At 48.0% G+C, this 18,572-nt stretch overlaps 1 protein-coding gene across 9 annotated transcripts in view; it reads right to left on the minus strand.

Annotated features, from left to right (window-relative positions):
- DLG5 (discs large MAGUK scaffold protein 5) overlaps positions 1-18,572 on the minus strand; it is a 1,559,980-nt gene that overhangs the window by 571,718 nt on the left and 969,690 nt on the right. The window lies entirely within an intron of this gene.

Raw genomic sequence — 18,572 nt, forward strand, 5'->3', positions numbered from 1 at the left:
CGACTTGTTGACCACCGGAAGAGACTCTGGGGTCTGCCAAGTAGCCGCCACACTTTTTTGTAATGACAAATAAAAAGGCAACACTGGGTCAGTGGATGGACCATGATCCAAAATATCAGTCAGGTCATCCTGATCGAATGCAACCAGAGGACCAGACCACCCGAAATACTCTAACTTTAGACATCAACCTCCTATAGGAGGATTCAGCATGGGCCCCAGGCTCTAGCCTACCAAACTCCACAACAGGAGATGTGTCAAGGCCACTGGCATCATGCATAGACTGACAACTCCTGCAACTGACTCTTCACAACTGACTGTCTTCAGAAAAGACCAAGTCGGGAGCCTCATGGGTTTCCAAAGGCTCCAATTCCATATCTGACCTATCCTCATCAATATCATGCAGAGAATGAAAGAACTCCTTCCTAGGGACAGGAGCATCCCTGGAGTCCACAACAGGCCTCAGTCTTTGATAAGGCCTTTCTCGGAGGAGCCACAGTTCCGGCCAAATTGCCCCAAAGGAGTCGAGGGCGCTGATGGATTCGGCGGCGACGTTGCCGAAGGCTCCGAGGGCTGGATCGTAGCAAAGCACTGACCGCCCCACTCGACCAACACAGCGCAGATTCTGTCGACCTCGAGCCTTGTCCAGATTTCTCCGGTTTCGCTGGGGACGAAGACCGAGACCTGGATCTCGCACGTCTCTGGCGATCCAGCTGAGCCTCTTCCTAACAGGACCTCGACATTCCCGATGTTTATCGCGCGACTGCCCGGGCCGAAGCCACGCGAGCATCGGACCGAGACCGTTCCCTGCCGGCTTCTACCATTGGCGCAGACAGAACTGTGCCCTGGGATTGACAAATCGCCAGCATTTGCTGTCTGAATGCCTCCCAATCCTCAGGGGTCGAGGATTTAGTGGGACAAGCCACTTTCCTCGCGGAGCCATAATCCGATGAAGATAGGGAAGGAGACTGGTGATGCCGCTTACAGGAGTGCCGAGACTAGGAGGACGAGTGGGGGGACCCACTCTGGGATCGAGATCCCCGGGATTCCTTCCGACGAGGAGAGTCACCCCTCGAATCGTCGGTGGAAATACCCGTAGTATTTTGGGAATTACGGAGTTTAGAAACCCGACCTACCTGTAACTTCCCCTTACGCTCCTGCAAGGCCTTGGCAGTCAACGACTAGCACTTCGAGCAGTCGTCGGCATCATGACTTTCGCCAAGACACAAGCATATACCGTGCAGGTCCGTAATCGACATTTTGGACTTACAGTCCCAGCATGTTTTAAAATCAGACATGCAGAGTCGGAAGGGTAGAAGATGAAGACATTTTCTTTGAAGATAACACGAGGCGTGCCGAGTTCTCAAAGCAAACACGTTTGCGTCAAAAAAACTGAACGGAGGCTACGGGCGCCGTGCATCCTGTTCATAACAGCCGGTGGCCTTCGAGGGACAACAACACAACACCATGACGCAGGACTCCCTCTGCCAAAAAAATTTCAGAAGCAGCACAGCTGTGGACATTACATGTCAAAGATGTGGAATATGTTGGAGGACACAATCCATTTGAAATGGAGGGGTGGCCATAAAAAGTGGCAGTATGCAGCAAATCCGAAAACATAAAAATGGCAGCAAGTGCGCGAATGGGTAGGGAAAATGCAGTAGCGGTACAAAGTTTGTACTTTCACAACAAAGAGCGCAAAGGCATAGGGTATGTAGCAAAATGGAAATCAACAAGAGAAGTCACATTTGCCTTCATCAATGTTACCGCACACCTGATTCATCATCCAACAAAGGACGTAGAGGCAGAGGTTGAGACGTCCACTACCGAGAACAGAACGTCACTGCAACGTGGTGAGTACACAAAAGTTTATGTTGCAATTGCACAGGCCCGGTAGTGTACAATGGCAGGAAAGAATGATGTATTCTGTTTGTGCGCAGCAATGGCTACCACCCTAGAATGGCTGGAGGAGAATTTTCCGCACGAAGAAATGAGTAAGGAGCTGTTAGGGAGAATTCTCCTTCTATGGCTAATTTTCCTCACCTTTGCTGGATTTCTTGAGTTTATTTTTCCACCTGGTAAGAATGTGCATCCTTTTTTTTCAATCTTACATGGCTTTTGGCCTATGTGTTACTCATTGTGTGATCTTGGGCACTGGAGCACACCACTCCAAGTTCCCCTGTTCTTGTATGGGTTACATAGCACCTTTAGTGTAGTAACCCAGGGTTGTCTTTTAGACTTCCCTCTGACTCCATTTCGCTGGGGCTGACTCCTGTCCCCCAGAGAAAGGTAAAGTTGCCATTTACTTTACATAGTCACTTTTACCACAGACCCAGTACACCCCATCTTACATGGAGTACTGGAAAGGGCTAATCTGTACCCCTTTTCTGTCTGTGCCTCCCTGAGCATCGTTTTGCTCTTAACATTTAGACTTGGCTGGTGGCAGTGGTATCTACCCTAACTTTTCTACTGCGATTATATTAGATAAGCGTGGTAGTGTTTTTGGCTATTATATTAGCCTCGAACATAAACCCGTTTGACCAAATGGTCTTTCTTTTGGCTCCAGTTGGGTTTATTCACCATTTCTTTTTATTAAAGTCCTTCTTGCGTTTTACTTTGTGCGGCAAACTAGGTTCGCCTTCTTTGTTCACCGTCTTTTGGCGGGCTTCTGCAGAGAAGCCCTCTTCTTGGCGCCTGGGTGTCTAGGTAGACTGAATGTGGGGAAGGGGTGTAGTCACCCCCTGCACAGGGTATCCTAGGAAACCCAAGTCGCACTTTGCCGTGATTGGCTGAGGTGGTTGTCCCGGCCGGACAACCCCCCTGCTGCGTGATTGACATCCAGGCTGTGTGAATGGGGGTTTTGCGCATAAAAGGCAGGTCTCTTGGGCTAAAAGTCAGAGTCGGTTCTGGAACTACAAGGAACCGAAGAGAACCGGAGAGAACAACAGCTGCTGAGCTATCTACCCTTCGACGACTAAGAGAAGTTCCAGTCCGGAGTCTTCTTCCCTCGAGCCTGGTGGGGATAACCAGCTCATCTTCTTCAGCCAGAGATCTCTGCCGTGGTCGGAATCGCTGCACACTGCTGTATTGGTCCGGATAGCCACCTGCTGAGCCTCTCCTGTTAAAGAGCACACCCTTTTCATTGTCGCTGCTGCCGGCTTCATCCCTGTGTGGTGCAGACCCCCTTCAGGCGTCCTCCTTCACAACAAAGGCTCCAGGAATCGTGGGTCTGCGGGAAACCAACAGGAACAACTGCTAGGGCACTAGCTGCATCGTGGAAATAAGAAACTGTGTTCTAATCGAGGAAACTGGGTGAATCCCTTTTCTTCATCTTCAAGGCTCGTCCTCGTCTTCCCTCCTTCTTATAACTTTTGCTTCCAAACATTGACAATATTCAAGTACTCTTTGGCTCTACGGAATCGTGAACTGTCTAACGGTGTGATCTTCGGCACAGGCCTTCGGTGTCACCTAAACCTGGCTCCGACCCTCTGACTTTTGAATTCCTGTTTCTGAGTGTTTCTCGATACTGTTTGCCTAACCTAAATATTGCCTATGATTTTTGCCTCCAACTCCCTCTGGGTATCTCAGGTGCTAAGTGTGCTTTTGCCCCGGTAGCATTTCATGTCATGGATACATGTTTATTGAGTAGACCGAACAGTCAAAAAGTGATCTCAACCGTATCCGCGGTATTGTGTTTTGTTCATAACACTGATTCATTCAAACACAGGGTACTTACCTTGAGACTTACTGTACAAAGTGAATTGGTTAGTTGCGGTATTTTGAACGTGTGGTTTTGTTTAAAGTTTAATAGAGGTGTTGTGTTTAAAACTGATGGTCAAAAAATAAATGTACTTATATTTTGTACCTGAAACCTTGAGTCAGTGTTTGCTCGAGTCAAAGTAATTGTGGTCCCTTTGTGTAATCTCTGCTACTGCTCATAAACTCTTGAGATAAGCCTGGCTGCTCTGCTACTGCTACCGCTATAACTTAGTAGTACGGGCTTGTACCATAGGTAAAACTTGTATTGCCACCTGTAGTCTTAATCAGGTGTAGTGGTCCCTAAGGGCACTGCACAGGATTCTGCCTAACAGGAAGATAGCCCCATTGGCACTCACCGCACTGTTAAAAGGGAAAGAGTTACTGCAAGGGCAAGCACCCTAGAATTGCTGGAGGAGAATTTCCCGCATGACAAAATGAGTGGGTATAGTAACCCCATAGGTAGGGGACTCAGTGGCTAGAGTAAGACAATTACAATATAGTGCTTCATGTAAATTAACCACATTTGTTGTCCTGTAACAGAACATATGGGAAAACCAAGGTGTACACCAGAAGCAGCACCTTTTGCACAGCAACATACGGCCACCAAAACTGTAGTAAACGGTGGACATATAAAAGTGCACCGCCTGGACGCCAAAATGGATGAATTGCTCCTCCAATTTGCCTCCTTGGAATTTTTTTTGTAGAAGAACATATTATGGGGAAAATAAGATATCACTGCCCGACTTGCACATGCCCGCCTTCCCCATTTCCCAGCCCCCATCCCCACCAATTTCATGTCATGAGAGACACTTAGATCAGACCTCAATCCCATCTTCCCCTCACCAGCAGCTTGTTGAAATGGCAAAATCCCCAGTAAATGCATCTGTTTCTGGTCCCCCCCCCCCTTCCCTTTCCGAATAGTGGCTATGAATGTGTGCTAATAAATATTGATAGGTTAATGTATACATATTGTGTATGTGCCTTTTCTTTTGTTTTAAGAAGGCCATTGTAAGTGTGAAGGGCACAGCACTAGTGGGGATGATTGCAAGTGAGGAAAATGGAGTGGTCTTACAATTGCTGCACCAGGCTGCCCTATGCGCAATCACAATGAAAGCATCCGTAGGACACCAGAATGGGCCGCATGTTTGCATGCACAGAACCGCCTGTAAATAGTTGCAGGACCGTAGATTTCTCGGTTGTACAACTGCACAAATGCCTATCACGTCCTGTGACACCTGGTAACACCGTCCCTCGTCTTGATATGCAAAGAAACATCTGATGTAGTTGTAGTAGGATGGAAGCACGCACCCGCGTCCTGCGAGTACCTTTGCAAGTACACATTCCACCTACTGTACCGTGCTCACACCAAGTTTATGTAGAAATGTTCAATGCACATGTGCCGTACATTTAAGTAGTCCGGGGATGGCATGAGTATCCGTAGGAGAGCTATGCACGTGGCCACAAAGTATTACGGCCAATATACGTCCCGCAGACAGGCGTCCAAATGGAGAACAATAGCAACGTCACCATGGTAATGGTACAACGCTGCGTGTGGTCCCTTATTTGGTGGACATGAGCCAGATCTGTGCATATCGAAAGAGGATAATTTTCTTCAATGTATGTAGTGTTACAGTGAGAGTGCACCCTAACAGAGATCTGATACTCTTCCTTCTGCATATAGGTATTGTAGGGAAACACTTAAGCCCATTTTGCGCTGGCACGTGCTCCACAACACTCTTATAAAAGGGCACACCCCACAAGTGCGCTGCAATCCCCGTTTGGCTTTTCAGAGAAGAGCAGAGGTGCACATTGGTTCAGCAGACATTACTCTCACCAAGTAATGGCCATCAGAGCTTCTGCTACTACCCTCTGACTCAGGAGCATCCACACCCTCACCACCAATACCTCCTTCTGAAGGTCCTGAGCAAGAGAACAGGCGTCAATGCGGAGGGGCATCGAAAAACAAACAAAGTAGAAGGAATCCCCATTGCCTGCAGCCAGTTTGAGTCGTGGGTTTTGAAACTATTTAGGACCATTGGAGATGTGCCAGAATCTCGTGCAAAGCAGGTACAATGCACTGAGTACTCAGTCACGGAAAACCTGGCTTGTACAGCTACGGCACCACCTCCATGCGGCGGCACCTGAAAGCGAACCACCAGGCAGCTGTTCGGCAGGTTTGTCCGCTTCCAAGCAGGCAGTAAGTTATTTTCCTCTACATCTGCGCCTGCCACCACTAGGGACATTCCATTGGGCCACCACGTCCCGCAAGCAGCCTTGGAGGACATGCGCACTGCAACAGACCCGTACCTTTCAAAGGTCACTGTATTGTGCATATAGTGCGACACGGTACTGTATAGGGTTGAACATTTTCAAAGTGCTTTTGAGGCTTCGGTCCGGGACCATGACCCACAGTGCCCCCTACCCAAATGAGGTGTGTCCCACATCTACTCTCCACGTACAATTTCTTACCCCTGTGATTGGTACCCTTTTTACAAATGTCCCTTAAATTGCTGGCTCTTGTGGTGTGTTTTATAACAGGAAAAATGCTACAGAACCAGAAGGGGTGGGGGGAAAGAAAAAGGCTCTTATCAGAGACACCTTGCACCGTTGAAAAAAAGCATGCAGGAGGTGGCACAGCCTTTGAGCACAGCGTACAGAGATGCCAACAATGGGTGGCGGGATTCCGGCAAAAGCATTGTGCGCATTTGCAAAACGAAGTGGTGACTCTGAAAAGAGCCTTTTTGTGCGGTTTGTGTGTGCAATGTTGATGGTGAACAACCACAGGGAAAATGCTTGCTAGACTTGCAGGAAAAGCTGCACTGCATTTTAGAGATCACGCAGAAACAGCTCATTGCCAGCATCCGTCAGATGAACTTCATCTGAACAAAAAACGTTGGTATTACGAAACGTAATGTTTTCATTGTGGAAGGAGAACATGCCAACGTTGCGCAAAAAGCGCAAAAAGGCTTTTTCAAATTGTGATGCGCTTTCTCCATTTGTGGCCCACACGAGGAAGAACGCAGCCACATGTGTCTCTGGGCAATGCGAGAGAAAATTGTGTGAATTTGGAAACATTTCCATGAGTTGCCGAAATGTCTCCTTCATGCAAACTGCAGTGAAATGTCGCTAACATGCCCTAAAGTATTCCCTCCACAATGAACAATAATGTCTGGATGAGCGAGCATCGCCAAACTAGCACAGAGAGGACCCACATGGACCCACTTCATCCCATGGATTCCGTGCCAGTGCACGTCGACATTATGGAGCCCAAGGTGTGCTGCCAGTGCACAGCGTTATACGTAAACTTGTACCTAATGTATCGTGGAGTTGCCCAAAAGCCATATAGTCTGCCTACTGAACGGCAAAACCATACCCGTAGCATACACACATTCTGGCACAATACGTTGCTACACACCACACCCAGGAAATCATACTGACCAATCCCAACTCCTGCACAGTCCCATTTCCATTGCAGCCACCCTGAAAAGACCCGGATGTAGCATGTGCGCACCTCCAAATGGCGCAACTTTCTCCAACATATTGCTCTGTCTAGGGGGCTGCACAAACACATTTTAAGCGTCATAGAAAATGGGCATCTTAGTGGAAGTTGTGAAAAGTGTTTTGTTCCAATTTTGCTAAAGCGACGTGTAAAGAAAGACCTTTTTGTGTGCTCCTTGCTAGGGATTGCTCTCTGCTTTTCTCCTTACTTTACTACACAAGTGTCTGCAGCGTACATTGTACATCGTGCAACAGATGACTAATTTCAATAGGGGGAAATAAAATATCAACGCCACTGACAAATGTCACACTAGAAGCACTATGGTTCTCATGGGTACAGAAGAACATCCCAGCATGGAACAGAAGAACAAGTTACTCTCTTACCTGGTAACATTCTTTCGATGGGATGGTCTGACGACGTATTCCATATCTATGACCGTACTCACCACAGCTGTGCTGCTTCGGAAAATCTTTCGGCGTCTGCGTCGATGAGCCGTGCTCGAGGGCCTCCGTCGAGCCGACGTCACCGGATGTTATAAGTAGGACGCACGACGCCCGTAGCCTCAGTTGTAGTTTTTTTCCCCAGAACGGGTGGCACCAAACCACTGCCAGTATGACCACAGAAAGCCTTGCGGAAACGTAAGCTGCAATCGCATAAGAAATTCTGTAGCGGGGCAGATAGGGAGGGAGCAATATGGAATACGTCGTCGGACCATCCCATCGAAAGAACGTTACCAGGTAAGAGAGTAACTTGTTCTTCGAGGGGATTGGGTCCCCCGACGTATTCCATATCTATGACAGACTCCCAAAGCAGTACCAACGTATGGAGGAGGGAAAAAGAATTTAGAATATAGAAATTTAGAATGCCCAATCAAATTGCAGAGTAAAGGACTGCCTTGCCAAAGGCCAGATCCTGCCCATGGATAGAATCTAGGGAGTAGGGTCGTCCAAAAGTATGGACCGAAGCCCATGTGGCTGCTTCACAGATGTTACACCCGTCTGCAGGGCAGTAGAGGCAGCCATACCCTTAGTCGAATGGGCCCGTAAGCCTACCGGAGGGTCCTTACCCGCCAGGCGGTAACATTCAGAAACTGCCAAGACAATCCATCTAGACAAAGTCTGCTTAGTCACAGCTTGTCCCAAACGCCTTCCAGCATAACCAATCAAGAGCTGATCGTCCACTCTGACTTGGGACATGCGTGAAATGTAGAAATTTAAAGCTCTCCTAGGATCCAACCTATGGAGCCTCTCCTCTTCCTTATCAGGATGTGGAGGAGGATAAAATGCTGGAAAAACAACCTTCTGGCTTAAATGAAATTCCGACACCACCTTCGGAAGAAAGGAAGGAAGGACAAACTCTAAGGACAACCATGTCCTTATGAAACACAGTGAGGGGTGGCTTAACTGGAAGAGCCTGCAACTCACTCACTCTGCGAGCAGAAGTGACCGCAACTAAAAACACAGTTTTAAGGGTTAACAGCCTCAAAGGACAAGAATGTAAAGGCTCAAACGGAGCACCCATAAGGAATTTCAGAACAAGGTTCAAATCCCAACCAGGCACCTGGAAAGATGACGGCGGAAACACATTAGTGAGTCCTTTGAGAAACTGAGAAATGAAAAGGAATTTTTAAATAGGAACACTCCTCAGATGAGCGCTTAAATATAGACAGCGCTGCCAGGTAACCTTGAACAGTACCCATTTGCAGGTCCCTGTGGGCCAACGAAAGCAAAAAAGACAGAACCACAGGAATGTCACATGAAAAAGGATCCACATTCTGAACCCTGCATCAGTCGCAGAACTTTCTCCAATGGCAACGGTACAGGGACTTAGTCGTCGGCCGTCTGGCCGACAGCAACACCGCCATCATGTCTTCAGGGAGGTCCCTATCCTTGCACCTCAACCTTTCAAAAGCCAAGCGTGAAGGTTGAGTGACCTGACCTCTGGATGGAGAACCTGACCCCACTCCCATGAGAGCAGTTCATCTCGGTAGGGAAGACGACGTGGATGGCAGATAGACAAGTTGAGAAGGTCCGGGTACCACGTCCTCCGGGCCCATGCCGGAGCAATGAGGATCATCCGGGAACCGAACTTCCGTAGCCTCCGCAGCACTTGCAGAATGACGGGGACTGGAGGAAAGGCATACAGCAGTGGGAAGGACCACTCCACCACAAACGTGTCTCCTAAGGCTCCTTTTGGAGGAAATTCCCGCAAGCAAAACTTTTTGCACTTCCGGTTGACACTGGAGGCAAAGAGATCCTTTTAAGGGGTCCCCCCAAAGGGTGAAGATCTCCAGGAAAATCTCCTGAGCCAGCTCCCACTTGTGAGAGATCACGCTCTTCCTGCTCAGAGCGTCTGTCGTCTCGTTTTTGTCTCCGGCCAGATGAACTGCCGAGATCGAAAATTCCTGCTGGATGGCCCAGAACCCGAGCTGCAACGCCTCCCTGCACAGAGGAAGTGACCTGCCCCGCCCTTTTTGTTGAGGTAGTGCATGGCCACTGTGTTGTCCGTCAGAATCAGGACATTCTTCCCTCGCACAGTCGGCAGAAAAGCCTTCAGGGCAAGACTGACGGCCCGCAGCTCCAACAGATTGATATGGAGTCTGGACTCCGACGGAGATGAACGACCGCTGACTGTCAACTCATTGGCATGAGCTCCCCATCCCATGAGGGATGTGTCCGTCACGATCATCACCTCTGGCCAGGGCAGCCAAAATGGAGCCCCCCCCCCTCATCAGATTGTCTTCGACGGCCCACCACAGAAGATCCTGGGCAACCGAGGGCGGCACCTGAACGGGGTCCGTCATCCTGCCGGAGGACTGTGACCACTGGAGCTTGGGGGCCCATTGCAGAAATCTCATCCGCAACCTGGCCTCTGGCACCAGAAGAATGCAGGATGCCATGAGGCTGAGCAACCTCAAGAACTCGAACGCTGGGAGCGTCTGGGCAAGTTGAAACTTCTGCACCATCTGCTGAATGTGAAGAGCCCTCACCTGGGGAGGGAAACTCTGCCCCAGGGATGAGTCGAGCACTGCTCCCATGTACAGGAGCCGCTGTGTTGGCGTCAAATGGGACTTCTTTAAGTTGAGGGAGAAGCCCAGCTTGTGAAGGGAGTGGCATGTGACAGACAGATGATCCAGAACCTGCTCAGGTGAGCGCGCCCTGATCAACCAATCGTCCAGGCAGGGGTAGACGTGAATCCCCTCTTTCCTGAGATACCCTGCCACCACCACCATGAGCTTGGTGAAGACCCTCGGGCGGAGGTCAATCCGAACGGCAGGACCCGAAACTGAAAGTGCAAGTTGCCAACCGCGAACCTCAGATATGTCTTGTGCTTTGGATGGATCGGCACATGAAAAAAAGCATCCTTGAGGTCGAGAGACACCAACCAGTCCTGAAGTTGAAGGGCCTGGAGGACTTGAGAGAGAGTAACCCATCTTGAAATTGTCCTTCCTGAGGAGTTTGTTCAAACCGTGCAAGTCCATGATGGGTGTCAATCCCCCGTCTTTCTTCGAAATCAAAAAATAAGGGGAATACCATCCCTTGTTCCTCTCCGCTACAGACACCAGTTCTATGGCGCCTTTTCTCCAGCAGGGACTGAATTTCCTGCGCAAGGAGCGGATCCGGACTCTTCAAAGAGAGATTCCCTGGTGGATTGTCATGAGGCCTCTGCCGGAACGGAAGACAGTAGCCGTGGGCTATGATCTCCAGGACCCACACATCTGAAGTAATGGCACGCCACTCTGCAAGATGCTGCGCCAGCCTTCCCCCAACCGACAAACCATGGGACATGGCCTCATGACTGAGCTGAAGCGGCTGCGGCAGTGCCTGAGGGCAAAGAGACAACTGCCCGAGCGGCCCTGGCAACTTGAGTACCCTGTTTTCCACCTCTGGCACTCCTACGGTGGCCCCTTTGACTAGTAGCTCCTCTCGATTTACTAAAGAACGAGTAATATGGAAAGGAACCTCCACCCATTGTTGTCCCCTAGGACGAAAAGGCAGAAGTTGGCGAACTGCAGCGCCCAACGACTTTGCTGCAGCTTTGGAGGTCTGCAACCTCTCAAGGCTCTCGTCAGCCTTGCTGCCAAAAAGATGGTCACCATCAAAGGGCATGTTGAGGAGCCAAGCTTGCACATCAGGAGCAAACCCCGACTTCCGCAACCAGGCAAACCTGCGTATTACGGTGCTCACCGCCATGGACCAGCTGACGCAATCAACCATGTCCAGACCCGACTGAAAAGACACACACATGGTATCCTTGCCATCCTGCATGATAGCAAGAAAACCATCCCGTTCCTCCCCTTCGGGAATATGATCAGCCGCTAAGGAGATACAGTTCCACAGAGTGTGCGTGAAACGAGACATGGCACAAACACAGTTGCCAGCCTGAAGCGCCATACCACCAGAAGAAAACACCTTCGCCCAGCCATCAAAACGTTTGTCGTCCCTATCAGGAGGGATGTAGGGTACAACGCCTGCTTTGCGGGGGCTGTAGCTGCCTGCATCACCAAACTCTCCAGAGTGGGGTGCATGGTCAAGTAGCAGGGGTCGCCACTGGCTGGGCGATATTTCTTCGGCAAGGACTTGCTCACTTTTGGGAGACTCTCCGGAGAAGTCCAAGCCGCCGCCACCCTCTCCGCAAGGCCATATGGAATGGCAGCACCGGGTCAGTTGCTGGACCTTGATCGAGGATATCAGTCAGGTCATCCTGCTGATAATCCCCGGGGGGGGGCAGACCACCCCAGGTAATCCGGCACCCTCGACATCAGGCGCCGGTAAGAGGACTCGGCATGCATGCCAGGCTCAGGCCTACCAAACTCCACCTCCGGAGAGGTGTCAAGGCCACTGGGGTCGTTCAACGACTGGCACAGGTCCTCAAGTTGGCTATGACCAGAAAGGAGGCCATCAGGAACCGCTGCAGGAACCTCACCTTCCTCAGACCCCTCATCCACCTCAGAAATATAATCCAGAGGCTGGAAGGAGGGTACAGAAAAAGGAACAAAGACATGTTTTGCCTTGGCCAAAACCTTTCTGGGGGGTTCCACCGTGCCATGTGGTACCTCCGACAAAGCTGCCTCGAAAGGCGTTGAGGGAATCTGAGTCGACGTTGAGCGTGGCACCAACAGTTTCGACGGCGTTGACACAGGCCTCGAGGGTGGAGCCTCGAGAGAGTCCCTCGACGACCTCGGCGCCGCAGGCGTCGATGTTTTCTTCGAAGACTTCACAGGTTCTCGCGGGCTCGAGGACCGGGATCTGGAACAGGCATGTCTAGAGCGACCATCCTTGTCCGACCGGGACCTCGAAGGCGCCCGGTGGTTGCGACGCCTGCTCGAGCCCGAAGGCGGACAAGCAGTGTCTCTAGCACGGTCACTGCCAGCTTCCTCAGACGGCGCAGACGGACCGGAGCCCTGCAATTGAAAAATCAGCAACATCTCCTTTCGGAAGGAATCCCATTCCTCAGGAGTGGAATGCTTGTTGGGACAAGCAACAAGCCGACGGGCGGAGTCCTCGGACGAGGGTGGGGAAGGCGACCTGTGACGGCGCTTCCAGGAGTGCCTCGAAGAGGCAGAGGAATGGCGAGACCGACTCCCACACCGAGAACCCCCGGACTCATGACGACAATGCGGAGAGTCGCCACTCGAATCATCCGTCGAAAGCCCAGTGGAACGCGACTTCCGGGGCTTTGCCACCTTACCGACCGACAGCTTCTTCTTACGCTCGCACAAGGCCTTCGATGAGAGCGATTGGCAGTCAACACAGTCATCCGTATCATGGTGCTCCCCGAAGGCACCAGAGGCAAGCGTTGTGCGTGTCCGTCAGCGACATCTTGGACCTGCACACCCGACACTTCTTAAACCCGGACCGCGGGGTGGAAGAAGCTGAAGACATCATACAATCTTCAATGAAGAAATAGGTTCGAAGAACCGAAAGAACAGGATTCAGTAGAATTGAGGCACCCCGAGATCTCCGAAGCGAACATGTTAGCGGAAAAAACGGAACTGAGGCTACGGGCGTCGTGCGTCCTACTTATAACATCCGGTGACGTCGGCTTGACGGAGGCCCTCGAGGATGGCGTATCGACGTCATCAACGCAGGACGTAGAAAGATTTTCCTGAAGCAGCACAGCTGTGGTGATTACTGTCATAGATATGGAATACGTCGGAGGACCCAATCCCCTCGAATAGCATACATACACCTGAATCGATAATCCGAAGTCCCATTTCCATTACAAGCACATTAAGAAGGACAGTATGCAGCACGTGCGCCTTGCCCAACTACTGCGAGAGCTACGCCCCAGGAAAGCAGGGCCAGTCCTCCTTCCCTTTCCAGTACTCTTTTACCAGCACTCCCTGATTGGCTACTGTTAAACGATTACTTGCGCATCCACCAATTACATCCAAGAATAGTGCATGTAACGCTATCAGATCTATTGAAAAGTCCATACCAACCGTTAAACACGCAGAGGTCAAATGTCCTGAAAATCAAAAGCACCTGCACAGGAAAGTACTGTAAAACGATCTACGAGTTCTGCACCCACATACATCGGCATTGCTACCCATCACCACACCTAGTAGGCATTACTATTTTTTGTACAGTACAGTGGCAACTGTGTTATAAGTTCGTAGCAACAGTGTACCTAGCAGTGAATCTCCATAACGTACTCAAAATTCTTACTGTTATTTCTCCCATCACCTACCATTAAATGGACATAAAAGCAATAGCCAAAAGCGATCCCAACAGTCAGGACATTTTGAAGAACAATTTATTAGACACATACTACCCAAACAGGAGTATTACTTTAGAAGCCTTGTGACTGTACCAGATTGCCCACAACTTTGCATACAAAAACAACATTAAACCAAATAAGGAAAAGGGTAGATACAGAGTGGAAAGTTGTGAAGGTAGCCTGGTGAAACTTACCAAACGCACAGCACGACTGCAAACCTTTGAGAACTATCTCCAACACAGCTGGTTTGGAGAAAATGTTAACATTATGCGTCAACTGTAGAGTTATGTTAAAGTTATGTTGTTGGCTTCCAGACATACCAACGGGACAACAGCATTCAGTTTGTAAACATCAAGTTTGACAAACTTTGAGAAATCCAAAATATAGGACGCACAACGGCGCAATTCCTTCTTTTCAAATACATGTATGTAAGCAGAGTACAGTTTTCTCTGTCGCTAGTTTATGCAGTAACTATTCAAAAAATGCAAGGTCTAACCTTAAATCAAGCAGTGATTGATATTGGCAGCACAGTCTTTAAAGAAGGCATGTGTTACGTAGCACTGTCACGACTACGTACACTGGACGGACTGTATCTAGTGAATTTTGATGCAACTGCAGTAAATGCAGACATTCCTTGATTCATTTAGAATAATAGACTATGTGCACTGTACACACCCCATCTAAAAGTGTACCCTATTCCTCAGAAACCGAAAGGTTTGAAAAGAAGGCTCATTCAATCAGAAGTTGTAAATGATTTGGCAACAGTACCATCAAAGAAATTGAAAGAAACTCATACTACAACTACCAAATGCACATACAAATGGAGTCAAAAGGACAGGCCATACCCAAATCCACACTCAAAAGAAAATGCATCTGCAAAGAAACCACGTACCCTTACATCAAAGTGCTCAGACACAAAAGTACCTGGCCCATTCAAATTTTCCAATACAACAGGTGTCAATTGCTAAGCAAATGTAACAATAAATGTTATATTCCAAATGCCAGCAATTGTGTAAAACATTTATTTAAATGGCACAGGCCAGTTGTGTTTGCAAATGCTCATCCTTCACAGAAATGCAGTAAATAATCCTGACACCATTTACAGTGTTTCAGGAATAAGACAAGAATTGGACTACAGTGCTGGAATGGTGAAATTCATTTTAAACTGACAAGAAGATCCACAGGAATTTCTAATGTACTTATTACACATACTGGAAAGGAAAAACATACTCAAATGAAATCTTTCACATTTCCTACATGTGGAAACATACATGCACTCTGTGCAACCATGTCATTCAGGAACAAGTCCCTAACAAATGCTTCATCTATGTATCAATACCTAACTGATTCCATTTCAGCAACTGGTGCAAAATGCAAACAATAGCATGTGTACGTCGTGCAATTCTGATAATCGCTTGACACTACATATACACTCACAGTCAATACGTAATATTAATGCTCCTAAAATACACTGCCGATGCTAACCAAAAATAACTGCAAACTTACTGCCTTCACACACGGACAGGTATTTTTGGCAAGAAAACCTTCCCAACAGTAGCCATAATCTACCACACAGGTGACTCAACCAATGGAGGCCACTATACTGCATATGTAAAGCAATGGTCATGGTGGGAATGCAATGATACTTCCATCACTCCAAAGCAGAGATTACCTGCAAATCTTGAAAATGCCTACTTAATATTCTTGAAGCCAAAATGTAGTAATTGATTTAAAAACCTATTATAGCTTACTCCCCAGCACCAACCAGTACCTTCGTAAGAGGACAAAAACATGCTTTCCTTCCACACGGTCGACCTAAAGCAACTTAGCATACTGTAAGGATTGACAAAATGCACTAAAGTATGTGTTGGACATTTCTATCCCCAATGAACCCAATGAATACACTCACACAAACAATATGTGTACACAAATCACAGTAGCAGTATTTTCCACAGGATATGTGGAAAGGGAAGTAATAAGTATGAGGGTTCAAAACTATCCTCAGTAACCTCTGAAACCCAGTGGTCGAAGTGGGCTTGAGCAGTTGGCAGCAGTGCTCCTCTACTTTTTTAAATTATGTTTTACTGTTATACTTCTATTTTAAAAAGCAACCGTTCCGGAAGGGTTTTGTTTCAAAATAAAAGTGTAGGAAGCAGTTTAAACTTGCAACTCAGTGCACTGCACTGAACATTCCCTTAAACAGCAGTCACGTTTGTTTGTGGGTTTGTATTGTGAGAGGGAGGGGGTACTGATGGGGTTTGTGGGGAGCAGGGGCAGGCCAACAGGGAACATAGTTCCACTACTTCTTTTCAAACACTTCGACCACTTCTGAAACCACCACATACGCAAATCAGTCGCCAGCTCTCCAAGAATAGTCCTACAACTCCAAGACATATGGACCTATAATCACGTAATTCCATAATGGTACACTACCACTTCAGAATGTACACAGATAAGTAGCAACAGGCATGCACAACCTTCTAAACGTACCCTTTGTGGATGGGACACTGTAAACAGTTAGAATGTGCAACCTGGTATCTCACTGCAACGAGAATACGACAATGTTATTTGCAGCATTCAAACAACCCAACTGAAGCTTCAACAACTACTGTGCTACAAACATTTTGTAAAACACTTCCAAGGTATGAGCAGTTACAGTACGCCAACAGGTATGCAACTACCGTCAGAATTATGCACTAGCACAGTACACCGCCACAATACTTGCTAAGCACCAACAGCAACCAAACGCATAAAGAAACAGTGGTAAAAAAAGGAAGCAGGTAAACATTTACAAACCACCACCTGCTATACAACGCCACCCATCCTACCAACATGTATAGGCCACAAATCGTAAACCCTTACATTTCCTGCTACTTCAAGAGTAAACGTTAAAAAGTGCTGTAACCACTGCAAACGTGACTATCATTCATTGTGCCCCATAGTAGGTAAGACATTTGGAAGTTCTTTTTTTTTAATCCAGCATGGATTTTTTTTTTTCCTCAGACGCAATGGTTATGCAAAGGAACACAGGAACTGCGCTCATTGCACAGTACACTGGTTCAAAGGATAGTACTTAGGGTCCACAAAGTAAAAAATGTATGCTATGTAGTGGACTGCAAACTAACGAAATACCTGCACTAACATGTTCTGTTCTCTTTTCCCACAGATAATGCAGCAACCAGGACCACAACATTTCACACCTGATACACAAAACACAGTACAGGCCCTTCTCAATCCAAACAGTAAGTCTGCAACAATTGCTATTATACTTCTCTACAGTGCAATGTGTGCACTTATTTCTGCTATACACATAGCAATGCCACCATTTGCAATACATATATTACATTATGCAGCTTGTGCCTACGCCCTACACGCTTCACTACACCATGTACAGTGTAGGGCCTCCAGCCATGCACTCAACATTCTACACCCTGCCCACAATTGCTGCTGAATTGTACAACTATGCTTACAAATATCTATCCACATACCACTAACCCCACACAACACACCCACCTACCCCATAGCCACTGCAGTTGACATTGGCTGCCATTTCTTCCACACAATACATGAACTGTTTCCTACGTACCCTGTTCAACTGAGCCTATAATACGTGGACACACTGAATGCACAACACTACAGTAACCTAGTCAACAATCTGCACAATCACAACCATACAACTTGATGAATGCATCCATACATTTTACATAACAGCATTAACTGCTGCAACATTTGGCTCCTTGCTTTCCACTGGCACTGTGTAGGCCATTAGGTCCTTTTCATTGTTATGTACACCATTTCAAAATAAGGTATCCAACACACATTTCAGTGCAGTGCATGGGTCATAGCTCGGCAGCCATATTGCAACTACTGTCTTACTGCTTAATTTTGCAAACTTCTGTTTCCCTTTCTTATTGTATAGAGGAAACACAATTTGAACACCTTAACCCCCTTACACTGTTTGACAACCGTACACACCAACTCCTTTTCTTTGCTCAACAGCAGCCCCAAACAGGTTCATGCTGCACGACAGAGAAATGCGTACGATGGGCCACCCAACCATGTATTCTGAGGCAGCGAACACACAGTCTGCCATCGTCCACCGTTGCCTCGTAACACACTGCACATATAACTGGTCGTTGGGCACTGTAAAAGCACATTTAATGTATGTTGCCATCTGTGCATTCACGGTACCATGTGTACGGCACCATCATCTGTTCTTGTACATCGTACTTCCTTCACCGTAATGACAATGCCAACATTCGTAAATGCATGCTACAATCGAAAGACGTTGTCGGATGATTCCTTTCTTTTCCCAGCATCATCTCTGGAAATCGAAGCCTACCCTACCTCTCCTTGAACAGGACATACGCTCATTGTAAAACAGCCTCGAGAGGAAAGCAGGTTTAGCTCCATGGTCAGACATTGTATGAAGTATAGCGTAAAAGGATACCTAATTTACACTGCATTTGCTCTGCCCATGTGCCCCAAAGGTAGTCTGCAACAATCCCATACGCCGTATGCTGCCATTTCTCGCCCAACCAATACAAGCATGGAATTTTGCCAAAGGTATGCAAGTACAACTTTATATCACATG

The sequence above is a fragment of the Ambystoma mexicanum genome, chromosome 8 (genome assembly GCF_040938575.1).
Source record: "Ambystoma mexicanum isolate Mex_15411 chromosome 8, UKY_AmexF1_1, whole genome shotgun sequence".
NCBI classification, from domain to species: Eukaryota; Metazoa; Chordata; class Amphibia; order Caudata; family Ambystomatidae; genus Ambystoma; species Ambystoma mexicanum.